Source organism: Hydra viridissima, unplaced genomic scaffold, assembly GCF_058129835.1.
Source record: "Hydra viridissima isolate aposymbiotic clone 2 unplaced genomic scaffold, HvirCarnegie_v1 scaffold_13, whole genome shotgun sequence".
In the NCBI taxonomy this organism is placed as follows: domain Eukaryota; kingdom Metazoa; phylum Cnidaria; class Hydrozoa; order Anthoathecata; family Hydridae; genus Hydra; species Hydra viridissima.
The window spans coordinates 8,618,137-8,625,204 of record NW_028324312.1 but is presented as its reverse complement, the minus strand read 5'-3'; positions in this window follow the sequence as shown (position 1 = coordinate 8,625,204).

The following is a 7,068-nucleotide window of genomic DNA, read 5'->3' as shown; positions in this document are numbered from 1 at the left end:
CTTGCTTGGCTTAATATTAGAATGAACAACCAGCTGGGATACTCATCTGCTGCAATTATTTGTTCCAAAAAATTTAGATTTTAAAATTAGGAAACATAAAAACAGTTTTCACTAATAATCAGTTGAGCGCTGTAAATTAAAAGAAAGCTTTAAATTATTATATTACATAGTTAGAAATGACATAATAAGAAAAAGCTTCAACCTCTTCTTCTATGATTTTTATTATTGTTATTATTATTATTGTTATTATTATTATTATTATTATTATTATTATTATTATTATTATTATTATTATTATTATTATTATTATTATTATTATTATTATTATTATTATTATTATTATTATTATTATTATTATTATTATTATTATTATCATTATTATCATTATTACTATTATTATTATTTTTATCATTATTATTATTATTACTATTATTATCATTATTATTATTATTATTACTATTATTATCATTATTATTATTATTATCATCACTTTACTTTAAGTATTAGTTTAAAAAAATTTCGCATGTTTACAGTATTGTGAAAAAGTTAAGAACCACTTAATAAAAAAATTTTTTTTTTTAAATAAATTTAATTAATTTTTATTCTAAAGATAATAAAAAATATATTTTTTTCAAACATGTTAAATAGAATATAAGAAAAAAGAAGATTTTTTTTTGAAAATTAGTTAATAGAACCTGTAAATGTGTTAACTTTTTTAATATTTTTTTTGTGAAAAAGTTAAGAACCACAAAGAATTTTTTGTGCAAAATGAGGCGGAAACGTCTTTTTTAATTTATTTTTACCTTTTTTTGTTTAAATATTATATTAATGACCTGAATCATAATCAAAATACCAATAAAAGTATTTAATTTGAAACAAAAAAATTCTTTTCTTTTTAAAAAATGAGCAGAAAAGCTATTACCTATGAAGATCGTGTAAAAGTGGTGCATTTTTACCAGGAAGGTTAATCCACTTGTGAAATTGGAAAAATAATAAAGCGATCACATGATTCGGTACTAAAAATCATCAAAAGATTCAAAGAGACAAAATCTTACGTTGATCGCCATCGTTCTGGAAGACCGCGTTTGACGACACCCAATGATGATCGCTTTTTAATCAGGTTGGCGAAGAAAAATCGAACCATGGCGTTGCATGAATGAAGAAAGGAATGGAAGCTTTCAAATGGACGTTAAGCATCGGCATCACTTGTGCGTAGGAAACTATTAGCTAAGAATATGTTATGAAAAAAAGCTCTTCTAAAACCGCGACTTACCAAACAACATATAAAAAAGCGAAAAGAATTTTGCAAAAGCGTCAAAGAATGGTCTAAACAAAAATGGAGGGCAGTAATGTTCAGTGATGAGATGAATATCGAGGTTGATAACCGAAAAAAGCGAATTACGATAAGCAGGCAGTCTTCAAAAAAATATAATCTTGATTGTATTGTTCAAAGAACAAAACAAGGTAGCGGGTCGGTTGGATTATGGTGCTGCATGACATATTATGGTCTCGGTATGTTTAAATTATTTGATGGTCGATTCAACTCTATTTACTGCATCAATATTTTAAATATCAACTTGTTACCGTCAATTGATGCACTTGAGCAAAGCGTTCCGTTCATTTTCAAGCAAGACAATGCACCATGTCACAGGGCTAAAATTGTCTCTGAATGTTTCGAAAGCAAAAATATTGAGCGTCTAACTTGACTACTAAATAGCCCTAATCTAAATTGCATTGAAAATCTTTGGCGTTGGCTTGATAAAGAGATTGCCAAGAAAGAACCAAGGAGCCTTAAGGAGTTGCGCAATATTTTACCAGCAATACTTGGAGATGTTCCATCTAAAAGTTAAGACACATAAAAGTGGGTCAAAAAGCAGAAAGCGAAACAACAAAGTGAGAGATAATAGGTATGAAAAATGCCTCCTGCTTCAGCAACAAACAAATAGTTGATTGGTTATTATTTTTTGCAAATGTTGTCAGAAATACTATGAAGACATTTAAAACGACATTTGGATCCAACGTTATCCAGGATCCGAAAAGTAAAAAAGACAAACAAACAAAAAAACTATGAGGTGCAAGAATACTAAGAGCAAGGCAAAAAAAAAAATCAAAAATTATTTAAAATATTTTAAATAACTCACACTGTTATAAAATTTTTAAAAGATCAAAATTATCACGGAAAGTTAAACAACGTAATTATTTTGGAAAAATATGTAAAAGAAACTCTAGCACTCTGACCTGAAATAAAAAAAAGTATATATTTTTAGTAACATTTATTTAACAACTTTTAGATTTACAAATAAAATTTATCTGAATATCAGGGCTATCAAATATACACCTTTTCAAAGATTTTTAGGTAAAAGGATTTTTTTTTTTTAAAGGCTCTCGTTATTTCTCTGAGGCTTATTTATGTTAATTTATGTAAATTATATACCAAATGGTAACATATTATAAAATCCTAACTCGTTCTTCGTTCTGGACTTAGTTATTTCAAGGTCTTTCATTTTGATTTTCTTTTTTTTTAATCAGTGCTCAGTAAGGTTATTTCATATCAAATGATTCAAAAATAATTGGATTTTAAACCAGTCATTTATATTCATAAGGGAAATAAAACGCACAAGTAATAAATGGGCAACATTTTACTGAAGGATGAACCATTTGATATGAAGGATTGGCGAAAAATGTTCTTTCCGTCAGACATTTTTAAACTTGATTGTTTGTATGGAATGCCTTTAAGATTCGAATTACTACTTTTAGATTTTCTGAATATTTCTAAACCTTTGAGCTTAGTTCCACTCCATAAGAAATTGAGGTTGGAAAAGAAAATTTATTGACCAAATCTACATCGGTTCTACGTTTTTTTTATAAAAAAAAACATTTGATCTTGTCTGATTCGTTTTATAGTGTTTTTAATTTCTTTTTTATTTTTTTCAAGCTGTTTTCAACTGAGTCTTAGCATAGGAAATAATTTTTTTTATTAAAACTAGATCACTTCATTATCAACGTCACTGAGGGATTGGAATTCAGATTTCAACTGCACTGCAGTAATGAAGTATCACTATAAGTGTAAATCACTAGCAAACTTACAAACTTAAAAGTCATTCAAATACAGTTAATATAACTAAATGATAACAATAAATATAAATAATTACTGAAGCTGATTGCTTTATTTGTTAAAATGATTTGTTTCAAAAAAAAAAATTCTTTACTGTCAAAGAACCAAATCGGTGAATTTTATTCAAACGATATTTTCGTTTTCGTTTTATTTTTACAACTATCGAATTTCTCGTTTTCATATGTTATTGTTTTTATTTGTTATAGTTTTTTTTATGTTGTTACTTTTATATGTTACTGTTTTTATATGTATTAGTTTTTGTATGTTATTGCATATGTGTACAGTAAATAGAACAAAGTAAAAGTTAATAGGTCTGCCCTTTTACAACTTTTATGGGAAAATCTCTCCAATTTCCCATTTACATGGTTGATAAAGAAATTTGGGCAGAAAAAAAAAGAAAATTTATTATTCACCAACTGTATCAAAAACAAATAAAAGTATGATTTTTAAATTTGAAAATTATAATTTTATAACCAATTTATTGAATAATATTTGACCTAGTACATCACTATATGCAATGTCAACATATGTCTCCATAAAGTTGAATGCATTTCACTTTCATTATAACAAACTCTTAATGATCCAAAACATTTTAGTTACTGGAAATAAGACGGACGATTAGTATTTTACGGAATGAACTATTTTTTTGTGACATTCAACTGAGCATAATGTTAAAGCAGTTAAAGAGACGTTTCTATGAAATGGCATGTTGTGTAATATCTGTATATTATGTGTATAATGTTAGGATCCTGGTGGTTTTTTTTTTTGTAAGTTAATTTCTTTATTTTCACCAAGCCTTACTCGGACCATCTGTACGCCCTCTACGATTGGCATGCAGTTCGAGATGTAAACGTTTATTACGGATTGCAAAAAAAAAACTAGAGCTACATTTTCAATTTCATTGTCTTATACGTGTTTAGCAAATTAAAAAATTGAAAAGAAGTTACTTACTTTGTTGTAATAACATGACCGTAAATGTAATACCATAGTAAAACCATCGCAACGAACACATAAAACCATGGCAACGTACACACATAAAACCATCGCAACGTACACATAAAAGGATAAAACGAATTCAAATGAAACGGAAAATTAAGGAATGTCCAATAAATACAACCAAAACACGTTTTGTAAATGGTTTAGAACTTTAAACTTAAAATAATTTAAATGATGGAAAAACCGAATATGTTCCTTTAGTAGGATTTTTTTTTTATTAGTTTGAAGAAAATAATTTTTAAAAAATAGCACCAAAAATAGAGAAATATTAGAGAATTATTCAAGAAATGGTCAAGAAATGTTCAAGAAAATGGTCCATCGTATTTTTTGAGACATATGTAACACACCAAAGATGTCTTAAAGGTAAAGATTTCATTCGGATCGTGATTATCTGCAAAAAAAACAAATTTCAGAAAGGTTTTTGCAAAAACTTTTCACAAGCCTAAGACCTATATCACTATTTTTTTTATTAAGTTTCGTCATAGAAATACACAAAACTGATTTTGTCAAAACGTAATCTCGACGTTGTATAACGTCAAAAAGTAAACAAATTTTAAGTATAACGTCAAAAAGTAAACAAACCTAAGACCTGTATCACTATAATGATACAGGTCTTAGGTTTGTGAAAAGTTTTTGAAACTAAAGTAAATCTTTTCTTTTTAGTCTCAATGTCTACTCAAGCTTTCTTTTTCGGTTTCAAAACTCCACCGTCTCAATCTCGCGATAAAACATAGCTTCTGATTGGACGTTATAAAAGCTACAAAAACATTCAGTTAAAGTGGATTTAAAAATCCACTTTAAAATCTACTCAAGAGTCTACCCTTAAAGTCTACTCAATCCTACTAAAAGTCTACTCAAGCTTTCTTTTTCGGTTTTAAAACTCCACCGTCTCAATTTCGCGTTAAAACATAGCTTCTGATTGGACAATATAAAAGCTCTAAAAACATTCAGTTAAAGTGGATTTAAAAATCCACTTTAACTGAACGGAGTTTTAAAACCGAAAAAGAAACATTGAGTTGACTTTTTGACTAAAAAGAAAAGATTTGCTTTAGTTTCAAACATTGTAAACTGGTTCAACGCTTAAATTGTCAGTGGAATTTTGTTTACACATCGGTTGCTCATTGAATACAACTGCAACAAGAATTGAAATGTTGGAAGTGAAACTCTTTGTTTTCATTTTTATGCTTTTAAGTGTTGAATTGGCACAATTTAAAAACATTCAACAGCATCCTTCAGAGGAGGTAGAAATAAATTCTAGATTAGAACGTGATCCTAGATGCGTACCAAAAGAAAAGAAGACATGTTCAAAGATATGTATATCGGCGCGATGCACTGATGCTTGTAAAACTGTAACTTATCAAGATTGCCAATCTTTTATTTAAAATAACAGCAAAAACAAATCTCTTAAAAGATTTGTTATACTTAATGATTTATATGAATATCTACTTTGCTAATTACGATTTACATGAACTAGTAATCATTTAGCTATACTTTAAGAATTTGTGGCAGTTGAGTTTGAGTTCACGTAATCAATAACAAAAATTGTTTCACAAAATCTTTTTAAATATTTTGCATTTTTTGCTTCTCTTTTTACTTCAGGTTTACCTTGATTTTGATTGTTGAATTGAAAAGTTTAACTTTTTATTCTTTGGTCGCAGTCACAACTCTCTCCTGCCTGCTTTACTCATTTCTAGCCAAGCATTAAAAAATGGTAGAAAATGTTTGTAGAAGAAAACATTTTTTAGTTTGAGAAAGTGAGGTGATCTTTTTTAAACATTGAATGCCTCATCAGTTTGCGTTTACTATTTAAAAATGTGATTTCTTAAAAATGTAACTTATGTAATGGAAGATAATTTTATGAAGGAAAAATTTTTATTTAAAAAAAAAAAAGTATGAATCGCCATTATAACTAAAGTAACAATAAACCGAAAAAAAAATTAAAATGGGGAGAAAGGAAGGGGTGGGGGGAATAAGCTCCAACATATTTAAAGCATTTGTGTTCACATTGGCTTACGTCACTCCATGACTTTAATGTTATCCTTTTTTGCAACCCAAGTGCTATTGATATATCAAACGTCACAACACACCAGTTAATCACATGCATCTTTATGTATAAGATACTAAAAGGCATGCAGTGTAATTGCCGTCATAAGGTCACTACCTGGCAAAATATTTTCTTTGACTTTTGGACGTGGTTTACATGTGGTTGATATTAAACATTGGCCATAGTGAAATCTGATGACTTGAGCTGATTTTTCACGCTTAGAAGTTTGTGCAAATTTTGATTGCAATTGTTTAAGAAAAAAGTCTCCTGAAGTTATTATAGAGAATAACACTGAAAATGAAGCAGATGATAATTACGCTGTTTTTTAGAGTAGATGTCAGACGTAGGAGTATGGAATCGTTCTTTTTAGTCGATAGTCGATTTAGTAAAGCAAAAGTATGAGAGGCCATCAAATATGAGGAATTGCATGTGACTTGCAAGATGTGTTTTCCAGAAAAAAAATGTTATAAACAAATCGAAAAGCTGAAAAGATTTAAAATAGCCCGAAAGCAGCTCCGGCAGGAACACAGTTTGCGCATTTTCAAGAAATATGCGGTTTAACTTGTAGATTATATATAATGCCAATAACTGTCTGCTTGTGGGGCATAAAAAGTTTACAGTAATTTGCTGACGGCCTGAGCCACCAATGTTCTGGAGCACACTAGAAGCTTATTTTTTTGCTGACACAACTTATATTTTTGGATCGGTGGTAAATCCTGATTTATTGCAATCGAATTTCTCTGACCGAGAAGACCTCTAACTTATATATTGATAGCCTGCTTCTTGTATTGCTAAGGTGTTCTTTTTTTTCTAGGGGCTACTGTTGAATATCACCTCAGAAAATCACACAGCCCTGACTACCTAATCAATAATTAAGGTCTTTAAGTTTGCCTTTAATGAAACCTTATTGGGA